We start from the raw sequence: 14,341 nt of genomic DNA on the forward strand, positions 1-14,341 counted from the left end.
GCCAGATTGCCGACTAGCGATGATGCGCGCTACCGCATCATCGCTAACGAGGTGGGCAATCTGCTGGTTTTACCAGCACACCTAGCGATAATGGCTGGTTTTTCAGCCATCATCGCCAAGTGTGTACAGCAGCCGGGCTGAAAGATGAAAGTCTTTCAGTCCAGCTGACAGCCCGCTCCCTCCCCCTGTTCATACCCACCCCTCCCCGCTCCAACGCTGCCTGCCTCTCCGTCCTCTGGCTCCAACGCTGCTGCTGCACAGTGACAGGTTCTCTGCTCCACTCCCCCCGGCCGGACATACAGCTTGGCAGCAGGATGCCCCGCCCCTAGCAGAAAGCCCCGCCCCCGGCTGACTTGCTTGCTCCCTGCTACTTCTTTGTGGAGCATAACCCCACTGACCACCAATGAAGGCGTTTTAAGGCAGTGATATATACATTGCTGGCACATGCCAGCAATGTATATATTACTGCACCACTGGGCACCAATGAATTTGATTTAAAGCAGTAATCTATACATTGCTGACACATGCCAGCAATATATATATTACTATACCACTTGGAACCAATGACACATAAGCCAGTAATATATACATTGCTGGCACATGCCAGCAATGTATATATTAATAGCACCACTGGCCACCAATGATATTTATAATGCAGTGTATATGTATATATATGTGTGTGTGTATATATATATATATATATATATATATATATATATATATATATATCTGGCGTCTGGCCGGCACTCCAAAGTGCTTAGTGCTGTATCTTGCCTGGTGCCTTCCTCCAAACCTGAGGTCAGGTATCTATATCTCACTCCACGGCGGCACTCCAAGGACGGAACAAAAAAGTCGACACACACTGTATGTGTTCAACGTTTCAGTGCTGTGCACTTTTACTGTTCTTGATAAAAGTGCACAGCACTGAAACGTTGAACACATACAGTGTGTGTCGACTTTTTTGTTCCGTCCTTGGAGTGCCGCCGTGGAGTGAGATTATATATATATATATATATATATATATATATATATATATATATATATATATATATATATATATAATGCAACAACGACCCAGCACTCCAATATACAACTGATATGTGCCCTGGTGCCCCTCTGCGAGGCCAAACGGCCACAATACAGGATACAGTCCCAGAAATCCGGGGGGGGGGTGAGCGGCACTCACTGGTCTTAAGTAATAAGCAAGAAAACCAACAGCAGAGAGCTATAGCAAGATCAACGTTTCGGTTTTTAATAAACCTTTGTCAAGATCACCGAAATGCAGTACAGCACATACCTTATACCTTCACCAAGTGTCAGCTGCCCGCCTCCATCTTCCGGGACCCTCCTCCGTCACCCGCCGGCGACGTGCGCTCTCAGACGCTTCCTGATGACGTCACAACAACCTCGGTCAGTGCCGCATCATTCCCGGATATCTGGAGGCGGGTTGCCGAGGCAACCACTATATACAAAACATAAAACATACAAAAATCAAACACATGAACAAAGAATAAAAAAACCAGAACAAGGAATACATGGGCGCTAGGCATATGAGCAAGGGGAAGCGCTTAAACAGGCTAACATAGCGCTGCGCAAAACAATTATATAAATTGCACGATCTACCTGTGAGGTGCAAGTCAATGGCACCTATCCTCAAGGGGGGGATGCCAAGCAAGTCTAAACAACATGTATAAATGCTGCTGGCGAGCAAAGCGCCATGTAACAATGCATATCTAGTAAGGGGGGATGTTCAACTAAACAGCTGAGTAGACGCAGGTCAGAGTCATGGGAAAAAACAATCCATGCTCATTGTGAGCCATAATGGCATCCACAAACCAAAGAACCAATCTTTTTCATCGCTGCACAACCAAAATTCAAACAGACATATCCAATGAAAAAAAAGAAAAATTATACATTACATAAAAATAACAAGAAAAAACAGCACATCATCATAGGAAGCAAGATAGAGGAAGATTCTCATTCAGCCCTTCAGGCACCACTGTTCTCAGAGTAAAGATCCATCTGGCTTCATGTTGCAGCAAGATCTTTGCTCTGTCTCCCCCTCTCAATTTCTTGGGGATCTGTTCAATAATTTTGTACCTTAATGTGGCAAGCCCGTGACCACATTCCCGGAAATGCCGGGCCACTGGTTGTTCGGTTTCCACTTTTTTGGCACCCAAAGACTGTCTAATAGAGGAGCGATGCATTGCCATCCTCTCCTTGAACTGCCTTGTGGTCTTTCCCACATAGAAAAGACCACAAGGACAGCGCAAGAAGTAGACGACATGCGTCGACGTACAGGTGACTACCTGTTTGATAGGGATTTTTCTCCCTGTGTGGGGGTGGCAAAAAAATCCCCCTGTTTCCATAAAGCTACAGCAGGTGCAGCCTGTGCATCTATATGAACCTGGTTTTTTGGTCAAAAAATTGGGAGGTTGGACAGGTTTAAAAGGTGAAATATCATTATGGACCAACCAATCTTTCAGGTTCCGGGTCCTGGAGTAACTGGGCATGATGGAAAAATCCCTTAACCCCTTGATATCCCTGTCTGAGGTGACCATGGGCCATAACTCCTTAATTTTCTTATTAACCTCTTGGCTGCCAGGGTAAAATTTCTGCACAAAAGGAATTTTCTTCACAACTGAATTGCTAGATTTAGACTTAGGCTGCAGCGCCTGTAGTCTAGGAATGGACAGGGCCTTTTCCTTTGCCAACAATAAATCCCTAAGATGGTAGCCTCGTAAGAGAAATTGATCTATCATGGTGTCAATTTCAATCTCTGTTTTGATAAGATCATCAGAGATCCTGTGTATACGTAGAAATTGAGAGAAGGGTAATCCCTTCTTGGTGGAGACAGGGTGAGAACTTTGAAAATGTAAGATGGTATTCCGGTCAGTCTCTTTTTTAAAGAGACTGGTGCGTATGCAATTATTCTCCAAGGAGATGCAAACATCAAGGTAATTTACCTGTTTTTGGCTAATATTGTACGTGAACCTGATGGGGGTATCTTGACTGTTAACCTCCGCCATGAGGTTATGAAACTCTACCTCCTTTCCTATCCACAACAGTAGCAGATCATCAATATAACGTACAAAGAATGGGATCTTGGTGGCAATCTCCGGCTTATCGAAAAACAACCCATGCTCAATGTCGAACATGAATGTGTTCGCAAAGGCCGGTGCCACACAAGATCCCATTGCACACCCCTGCAGCTGAATGTACCACTTACTGTCGAAAACAAAATAATTACGTTTTAACGTCAACTCCAACAACTTAATGAAAAAATCAAGATCAGGACCAGTATACAAGTCATGGTCAAAGAGGAGACGCCGGGCAGCCTGCACACCAGCATCATGTGGTATACTGGTGTACAGGCTGACCACATCCAGGGTACACAGAAAGGCATCAGCAGGCTGTGGTGGTAATGCCTGTAGTTTGGTAATCAAAGTCGTGGTGTCCTTTAGATAAGTAGCTTGAGATTGTACTACTGGTTGAAAAAATGAGTCCAGATAACGAGAAATGGTGTAATACACAGAATCTCTAGCCGCTATGATGGGGCGGCCAGGCGGTGTCACAGGGTCTTTATGCAATTTTGGAAGCGTGTATAAGACCGGGGCCACGGGGTTGGTCTGGAATAGAGCTCTACGGGTAGTGTCTGTAATGATTCTAGAGTCCACTGCCTGTTTCAGGAGAGCATCCAGTTCATTATTAAAGGTAAGCGTTGGATCTTCTGGGAGACGACGATATACAGAGGCATCCTCCAGCTGGCGGTAGACTTCTGCACGATATTGCTGAATGTCTTGTATGACAATCCCGCCCCCCTTATCCGCAGACCTAATGACGATCGATTGATCCTCACTTAGGCTGCGGAGGGTTTCCATTTCTTGTTTATTGAAGTTCCCACGAGTGTGATCATGATTGTTGACCAATGTGTTGCTCTGTTGTTCAACCACTCGTAGAAAACATTTGAGGGAGATATTGTTATTGGGGGGATCAAATGTGGTATGGGGACGGAATTTGTTGACTGGTTCTGTCAGAGACTCAGTAGTAGCAGATTGGGCGGAGAAGTGCTCTTTAAGGCGTAAGTTCCTGCCTAGTTTGTACGAATCCACTCTCCACTGGAACTTGTCCACTGGACACGATGGAACAAATGACAGTCCTTTACTTAAAATTGCCATTTCGGCAGCTGTAAGTGTCCTTTGGGAGAGATTGAACACTATTTCGCTCTCCTGCCCCTTGCTCTGCCTCTTCCAGAGCCGCCTGTTTTGGCCGCCTCTGCGTGTCGGTCTTTTCCTGTGGGATCCCGCTGAGCACGGGTTTGTACCCCTAAAGGGGGTTTACCTCTGGATGCTTGTCGTTTGGTTTCGTGGTCACTAGGAGAAGAGTAACCTCCACTTGAGGTTTCTGTGTCACCCGCGAACCTTTGGGCCCTACGCCTCGTGTAGACTTTTTTTCTTCCCTCTGGGTTATTCACCCAGGGATAAACCCGGTTTTCGGAGTAGTCTCTTTGCACCGTCTGTAATTTGTCTCGTTTAAATTTCACAGGTTCATATAGATGCACAGGCTGCACCTGCTGTAGCTTTATGGAAACAGGGGGATTTTTTTGCCACCCCCACACAGGGAGAAAAATCCCTATCAAACAGGTAGTCACCTGTACGTCGACGCATGTCGTCTACTTCTTGCGCTGTCCTTGTGGTCTTTTCTATGTGGGAAAGACCACAAGGCAGTTCAAGGAGAGGATGGCAATGCATCGCTCCTCTATTAGACAGTCTTTGGGTGCCAAAAAAGTGGAAACCGAACAACCAGTGGCCCGGCATTTCCGGGAATGTGGTCACGGGCTTGCCACATTAAGGTACAAAATTATTGAACAGATCCCCAAGAAATTGAGAGGGGGAGACAGAGCAAAGATCTTGCTGCAACATGAAGCCAGATGGATCTTTACTCTGAGAACAGTGGTGCCTGAAGGGCTGAATGAGAATCTTCCTCTATCTTGCTTCCTATGATGATGTGCTGTTTTTTCTTGTTTTTTCTTGTTATTTTTATGTAATGTATAATTTTTCTTTTTTTTCATTGGATATGTCTGTTTGAATTTTGGTTGTGCAGCGATGAAAAAGATTGGTTCTTTGGTTTGTGGATGCCATTATGGCTCACAATGAGCATGGATTGTTTTTTCCCATGACTCTGACCTGCGTCTACTCAGCTGTTTAGTTGAACATCCCCCCTTACTAGATATGCATTGTTACATGGCGCTTTGCTCGCCAGCAGCATTTATACATGTTGTTTAGACTTGCTTGGCATCCCCCCCTTGAGGATAGGTGCCATTGACTTGCACCTCACAGGTAGATCGTGCAATTTATATAATTGTTTTGCGCAGCGCTATGTTAGCCTGTTTAAGCGCTTCCCCTTGCTCATATGCCTAGCGCCCATGTATTCCTTGTTCTGGTTTTTTTATTCTTTGTTCATGTGTTTGATTTTTGTATGTTTTATGTTTTGTATATAGTGGTTGCCTCGGCAACCCGCCTCCAGATATCCGGGAATGATGCGGCACTGACCGAGGTTGTTGTGACGTCATCAGGAAGCGTCTGAGAGCGCACGTCGCCGGCGGGTGACGGAGGAGGGTCCCGGAAGATGGAGGCGGGCAGCTGACACTTGGTGAAGGTATAAGGTATGTGCTGTACTGCATTTCGGTGATCTTGACAAAGGTTTATTAAAAACCGAAACGTTGATCTTGCTATAGCTCTCTGCTGTTGGTTTTCTTGCTTATTACTTAAGACCAGTGAGTGCCGCTCACCCCCCCCCCCGGATTTCTGGGACTGTATCCTGTATTGTGGCCGTTTGGCCTCGCAGAGGGGCACCAGGGCACATATCAGTTGTATATTGGAGTGCTGGGTCGTTGTTGCATTATATATGATTCCTGGATATTGGTCAGCCTAATCTATAGGTGGGACCATACAGGTTTGGACCACAGGCACCCTCCTCACTATCAAGCTTTATTGGATTACAACATTATTCGGTACATTACTGGATCCATTGTCAAGTGTTTCTCAGTGTGGGTGACACACTTTGCTGTTTTTAATTTAACCAGTCATACATGGAGAATACCTCTGGTTATCGACACGTCCCTCTGCCTATTGGTGAAACATGGAGTTTTTCTGACACAGACGCAGAAAACATACGCTTTAAGGACAATCTCCAGATCAGTGGCGGGACAGAGTCCAATGAACAGCTCTATACGCAATTGTTGCGGTTACATAAAAAGGAGTTTGACTTCTATATGCACGGGGTTACCCTGTCAGACTACCACCGAAGTGGTCTGATCCCCAGAGGGTTCCGTGTACGAAACGCCCCCACAATCGGTAAATTCAATCAGGAATTTTGCCGCAAGTGGGTGGCGATTCTGAATAAATGCAGCCTTGATCTGGTCCTCCTTGTCATTGAGGAGTCGGCCAGGGAATTGGCATTAATCAAGGAGAAAAAGGTAGCCTTTGAATTGGCTCATCTGGAGTCACTGAGAGCCGACAGTGACACTAAGTGGCTTGACAAATTAACATCTGACATTGACACATACAAAAAAGATCTTGTGAAATTTAAACGAGACAAATTACAGACGGTGCAAAGAGACTACTCCGAAAACCGGGTTTATCCCTGGGTGAATAACCCAGAGGGAAGAAAAAAAGTCTACACGAGGCGTAGGGCCCAAAGGTTCGCGGGTGACACAGAAACCTCAAGTGGAGGTTACTCTTCTCCTAGTGACCACGAAACCAAACGACAAGCATCCAGAGGTAAACCCCCTTTAGGGGTACAAACCCGTGCTCAGCGGGATCCCACAGGAAAAGACCGACACGCAGAGGCGGCCAAAACAGGCGGCTCTGGAAGAGGCAGAGCAAGGGGCAGGAGAGCGAAATAGTGTTCAATCTCTCCCAAAGGACACTTACAGCTGCCGAAATGGCAATTTTAAGTAAAGGACTGTCATTTGTTCCATTGTGTCCAGTGGACAAGTTCCAGTGGAGAGTGGATTCGTACAAACTAGGCAGGAACTTACGCCTTAAAGAGCACTTCTCCGCCCAATCTGCTACTACTGAGTCTCTGACAGAACCAGTCAACAAATTCCGTCCCCATACCACATTTGATCCCCCCAATAACAATATCTCCCTCAAATGTTTTCTACGAGTGGTTGAACAACAGAGCAACACATTGGTCAACAATCATGATCACACTCGTGGGAACTTCAATAAACAAGAAATGGAAACCCTCCGCAGCCTAAGTGAGGATCAATCGATCGTCATTAGGTCTGCGGATAAGGGGGGCGGGATTGTCATACAAGACATTCAGCAATATCGTGCAGAAGTCTACCGCCAGCTGGAGGATGCCTCTGTATATCGTCGTCTCCCAGAAGATCCAACGCTTACCTTTAATAATGAACTGGATGCTCTCCTGAAACAGGCAGTGGACTCTAGAATCATTACAGACACTACCCGTAGAGCTCTATTCCAGACCAACCCCGTGGCCCCGGTCTTATACACGCTTCCAAAATTGCATAAAGACCCTGTGACACCGCCTGGCCGCCCCATCATAGCGGCTAGAGATTCTGTGTATTACACCATTTCTCGTTATCTGGACTCATTTTTTCAACCAGTAGTACAATCTCAAGCTACTTATCTAAAGGACACCACGACTTTGATTACCAAACTACAGGCATTACCACCACAGCCTGCTGATGCCTTTCTGTGTACCCTGGATGTGGTCAGCCTGTACACCAGTATACCACATGATGCTGGTGTGCAGGCTGCCCGGCGTCTCCTCTTTGACCATGACTTGTATACTGGTCCTGATCTTGATTTTTTCATTAAGTTGTTGGAGTTGACGTTAAAACGTAATTATTTTGTTTTCGACAGTAAGTGGTACATTCAGCTGCAGGGGTGTGCAATGGGATCTTGTGTGGCACCGGCCTTTGCGAACACATTCATGTTCGACATTGAGCATGGGTTGTTTTTCGCTAAGCCGGAGATTGCCACCAAGATCCCATTCTTTGTACGTTATATTGATGATCTGCTACTGTTGTGGATAGGAAAGGAGGTAGAGTTTCATAACCTCATGGCGGAGGTTAACAGTCAAGATACCCCCATCAGGTTCACGTACAATATTAGCCAAAAACAGGTAAATTACCTTGATGTTTGCATCTCCTTGGAGAATAATTGCATACGCACCAGTCTCTTTAAAAAAGAGACTGACCGGAATACCATCTTACATTTTCAAAGTTCTCACCCTGTCTCCACCAAGAAGGGATTACCCTTCTCTCAATTTCTACGTATACACAGGATCTCTGATGATCTTATCAAAACAGAGATTGAAATTGACACCATGATAGATCAATTTCTCTTACGAGGCTACCATCTTAGGGATTTATTGTTGGCAAAGGAAAAGGCCCTGTCCATTCCTAGACTACAGGCGCTGCAGCCTAAGTCTAAATCTAGCAATTCAGTTGTGAAGAAAATTCCTTTTGTGCAGAAATTTTACCCTGGCAGCCAAGAGGTTAATAAGAAAATTAAGGAGTTATGGCCCATGGTCACCTCAGACAGGGATATCAAGGGGTTAAGGGATTTTTCCATCATGCCCAGTTACTCCAGGACCCGGAACCTGAAAGATTGGTTGGTCCATAATGATATTTCACCTTTTAAACCTGTCCAACCTCCCAATTTTTTGACCAAAAAACCAGGTTCATATAGATGCACAGGCTGCACCTGCTGTAGCTTTATGGAAACAGGGGGATTTTTTTTGCCACCCCCACACAGGGAGAAAAATCCCTATCAAACAGGTAGTCACCTGTACGTCGACGCATGTCGTCTACTTCTTGCGCTGTCCTTGTGGTCTTTTCTATGTGGGAAAGACCACAAGGCAGTTCAAGGAGAGGATGGCAATGCATCGCTCCTCTATTAGACAGTCTTTGGGTGCCAAAAAAGTGGAAACCGAACAACCAGTGGCCCGGCATTTCCGGGAATGTGGTCACGGGCTTGCCACATTAAGGTACAAAAATATTGAACAGATCCCCAAGAAATTGAGAGGGGGAGACAGAGCAAAGATCTTGCTGCAACATGAAGCCAGATGGATCTTTACTCTGAGAACAGTGGTGCCTGAAGGGCTGAATGAGAATCTTCCTCTATCTTGCTTCCTATGATGATGTGCTGTTTTTTCTTGTTTTTTCTTGTTATTTTTATGTAATGTATAATTTTTCTTTTTTTTCATTGGATATGTCTGTTTGAATTTTGGTTGTGCAGCGATGAAAAAGATTGGTTCTTTGGTTTGTGGATGCCATTATGGCTCACAATGAGCATGGATTGTTTTTTCCCATGACTCTGACCTGCGTCTACTCAGCTGTTTAGTTGAACATCCCCCCTTACTAGATATGCATTGTTACATGGCGCTTTGCTCGCCAGCAGCATTTATACATGTTGTTTAGACTTGCTTGGCATCCCCCCCTTGAGGATAGGTGCCATTGACTTGCACCTCACAGGTAGATCGTGCAATTTATATAATTGTTTTGCGCAGCGCTATGTTAGCCTGTTTAAGCGCTTCCCCTTGCTCATATGCCTAGCGCCCATGTATTCCTTGTTCTGGTTTTTTTATTCTTTGTTCATGTGTTTGATTTTTGTATGTTTTATGTTTTGTATATAGTGGTTGCCTCGGCAACCCGCCTCCAGATATCCGGGAATGATGCGGCACTGACCGAGGTTGTTGTGACGTCATCAGGAAGCGTCTGAGAGCGCACGTCGCCGGCGGGTGACGGAGGAGGGTCCCGGAAGATGGAGGCGGGCAGCTGACACTTGGTGAAGGTATAAGGTATGTGCTGTACTGCATTTCGGTGATCTTGACAAAGGTTTATTAAAAACCGAAACGTTGATCTTGCTATAGCTCTCTGCTGTTGGTTTTCTTGCTTATTACTTAAGACCAGTGAGTGCCGCTCACCCCCCCCCCGGATTTCTGGGACTGTATCCTATATATATATATATATATATATATACTGCCAGTAATATATACATTGCTGGCACATGCCAGCAATATAGATATTACTGTCACCACTGGGCACCAATGTAATTAATAAGCCAGTAAAATAAATAAATTTATATATATATATATATATATATATATAAGTCCAATCCTGCCGGCACTCTGGAAAAATAGCAGCTTGCCCTGGTGCCATAAACAATATTCATATAACGACTCCAAAGAAATAAGGCACTCAGGAAACAACCAGATAAACTGAATCAAAATCACGTGTAATGTTGAGCTTTCGGGGTTTGACCCCCTTCCTCAGAACACGACTACAGCTGGAGTCGTTATATATATATATATATATTTTAGTGGCACCAATGGACACATATGTTATTTTAAATGCAGTAAAATATACATTGTTGGAACATGCCAGCAATGTATATATTACTGGCAATACTGGTCACCAATGAATATTTTTTATGGCAGCAATGTATACACACTATCGACTGGGCTGCCACTATCAATGCTCTTTAACTCCCCCGTGGCAACAAGCACATCACCCCCACCCCTGGCATCATCATGAAGGGCCCTGGGATCGAGCATGAAGGGCCCTGGGATTGAGCATTAAGCTCCTGGCGTCGAGCATGAAGCCCCTGGAATTATGGTATGTGGCTTAATGGGCATCATGGTGTGTGGCATAATGTGTAATGGGCATTGCGGTGTGTGGCATAAGGTGTACTGGTGTGTATAACATGTAATGGGCATTATGATGTGTGGCATAACGTGTAAGGGGCAATACGGCTGCAAATAAAATCATAGCTATGCACATGGGTGGGATTTCCTTGGGCAGGGCGGCATTTACCTGATCGCTTGGCTCCTAATATACACAGCCCAGCAATCAGTTCTGAATCAGGCCCCAAAAACAGAAATGCATTGAATAAAATTGCCCCTGCTCCCACCCTTGGAATTCTAACCCCGCCCATTATGTAAATATCCTTTTATATGAAAGATTTTCAGCAAAGTCTTTCACCTCCTGAAAATCTTTTGCTCTTTGGGGAAAATAGCTCAGTGTGTACGCACTACTTTGGTGACAGATATATCTTTCATAGATTTTGGCAAAGTCTTTGGAAACCAAAATCTTCTAGTGTGTATGGGCCTTAAGTCGCCTTTTATATGAAAGATGTTCAGCAAAGACTTTCGCCTCCTGAAAATCTCTTGCTCTTTGGGGAAAATAGCTCAGTGTGTACGCACTACTTTGGTAAAAGAAATATCTTTCAGAGATTGTGGCAAAGTCTTTTGAAGTGAAAATCTTCTAGTATGTATGGGCCTAAGTCAGAAATAACATAAATATACACATAGAAAAAGAAGACTTGTGTTGGGGGCACTAGTAATGAAAAAAAGGATGTATTGGGTGTACTAAAACTTAACCTTTATTAGATAAATAAGAAAAATGCCCTAGAATACCCCTTCAGCTGTAATTCTGAACCGGGTGTAGGAGCTAAGGAGGAAATATAATATTTCCACAATTACATATAACATACAGACGAACTTACACATATAAAACACACACCGAGATTATATTGTTGTGCCCAATAATAACAATTAGAGGCAAAGAATTTCACAAGGAGATTCCTTTAAACTGTGCTCAATGGCTTACGATTAAAGGAAAAATTGGTCAATATCACTGCAAAAATCACAGAAAAACTTCCTTTTAAATTAGTTACTTTGCTGGGTTCCTATGATTTAGACAACACAGTTAATTTTTTGCTTCAGTTCACAGGAGGCTGTCTGCCGTGCACAGTAATCACATAGTTACCCCATTAATTACTTTAAGGGGTGGTCAGTAATTATATGATATATTTATGCTAGACCCAATCAAAATTAATCAAGTGGGGTGGGTAACAGAAATTAGAGTGAAGATTTGATTGGTAGATAGCACAATACTATAACATCATTATTTCCGCTTGGTACCCTGTGCAATACTTAGTACTACAAATACTCATTTAGAGACAGATATTTGTGGGCTAACAGGGAGCTATCAGCAAGATAATCCGCCTACCTGTTACCCACCCCACTTGATTCATTTTGATTGGGTCTAGCATAAATATATCATATAATTACTGACCACCCCTTAAAGTAATTAATGGGGTAACTATGTGATTACTGTGCACGGCAGACAGCCTCCTGTGAACTGAAGCAAAAAATTAACTGTGTTGTCTAAATCATTGGAACCCAGCAAAGTAACTAATTTAAAAGGAAGTTTTTCTGTGATTTTTGCAGTGATATTGACCAATTTTTCCTTTAATCGTAAGCCATTGAGCACAGTTTAAAGGAATCTCCTTGTGAAATTCTTTGCCTCTAATTGTTATTATTGGGCACAACAATATAATCTCTGTGTGTGTTTTATATGTGTAAGTTCGTCTGTATGTTATATGTAATTGTGGTAATATTATATTTCCTCCTTAGCTCCTACACCCGGTTCAGAATTACAGCTGAAGGGGTATTATAGGGCATTTTTCAAATTTATCTAATAAAGGTTAAGTTTAAGTACACCCAATACATCCTTTTTTTCATTACTAGTGCCCCCAACACAAGTCTTCTTTTTCTATGTGTATCTTTATGTTATTTCTGACTTAGGGGAGCACCTCCTACCCTATTGTATTCCTTAACCTTCACAAGCTAACTAATTAGGATATAGGAGTCCACACTGCCTACTTATTTAAAAAAACGTACTTTGTACCACTAGGCAGTGATCCAGTGCGAAATAACCACAGTTATCTATATAATAAGTTGATGAGTCTGTGTGCGTGTGTGTGTGCGTGTCCGTCGCATTGTGGACACACCGTGGCACTGAGAGACACCAAATTTGGCAACAAGATACCTATGGACCTGGTGGTGTGCACTTCGAAGCCGTTTTTGGGAAATTTCACTTAGAATTTTAAAAAACACCAAGTTTTAATTTTCCGTCATTGATGATCTGGGGAAAAGATCGACGATCTGGGAAACCGTGGACGAAGGAACAACTCCACACCTGATTTCATTGCTGTCATTGAGTATGACAGACACATTCTAACATTATGGTGAAGGCTTTAAACAATTAGGAAATAATTGAGGATATACATAGACCACACATAACACACACACACGTACACATTGTACATGCGCGCACACACAGTACACCACATACGCACACATAGCACACAACACACACATTTATACGTAGAGCACCTCACACACTTAAGCTGTGTACACACGGGGGAGATAGGGGCTGAAATCGCTGGAAACACACCGCATGCAGTACAATACAAATCCATACACACTACAACACACACCCAAAAACAGTACAACAAACACACAACTCCTGGCTTCAATCAATTCTATGGAGACGGACCATGATAAAATGGCCACCCCATAAAGCAGACAGTTCTCTGAAACAGTTTGCGGTATGGGGGCGGCCATTTTATCGTGGTCCGTCTGCATAGAATTATAAATTGAAGCCAGGAGGGAAGCCGGGACGCGCAGACAGGTAAGCCTGCGGCGATGGGGGGGTGGTGGCACCGGTGGCCGGGGTGGGGAGGGGGGAGGCGCCCCCCCATTAACAGCGGGGGTGGGGAGGCCGGCGGGGAGGGGAGGAGGCGCCCCCCCCATTAGCAGCGGAGGGTGGGCCCCAAACCAAGCTACGCCACTGAGAACACACACACTTAAACATTGCCAGGATATGCACAGCACACTACACACACATATATACGTAGCGCACCTCACAAACTTACACATTCAGCAGATATACACACAACACAACACACACACATAACACACTACTCACAGTACAACACACACCAACATTCACTACAACACACACCCAAAAACAGTACAATACACAGAACACACACTTAAACATTGCACAGATACACACATAACATACCTCTAACAGCACAACACACACCCAAAAAACAGTACAACACACACAAAACACACATTTAAACTTTGCACAGATACACAAAGACACAACACACACATACTATATATACATAGAACACCTCACACACTTACGCATTGGACAAATACATACAATATAACACACAAAACCACATACATTACAACACACAAAAACAGTACGACACACACAAACACACAGAACACGTAAAAAATAATTTGCCGTTTATTTAACAGTCTGTACCGGCAAATAAAAACTGTACCTAATGTACCATTTCTACTTTGTTCCCCATATCCGTCTCTCCAGTCCTCCAGTTGCACTGAGAAATCTTTGTCCTGGCCAATGCACCCATTGATCAATACAAAGTGGGTACACTGCACTCACCCTGTTAGTCAGTTGGATATCAGGCACTGCTCT

This window comes from Crinia signifera, chromosome 5 (genome assembly GCF_055691185.1).
Source record: "Crinia signifera chromosome 5, ASM5569118v1, whole genome shotgun sequence".
In the NCBI taxonomy this organism is placed as follows: domain Eukaryota; kingdom Metazoa; phylum Chordata; class Amphibia; order Anura; family Myobatrachidae; genus Crinia; species Crinia signifera.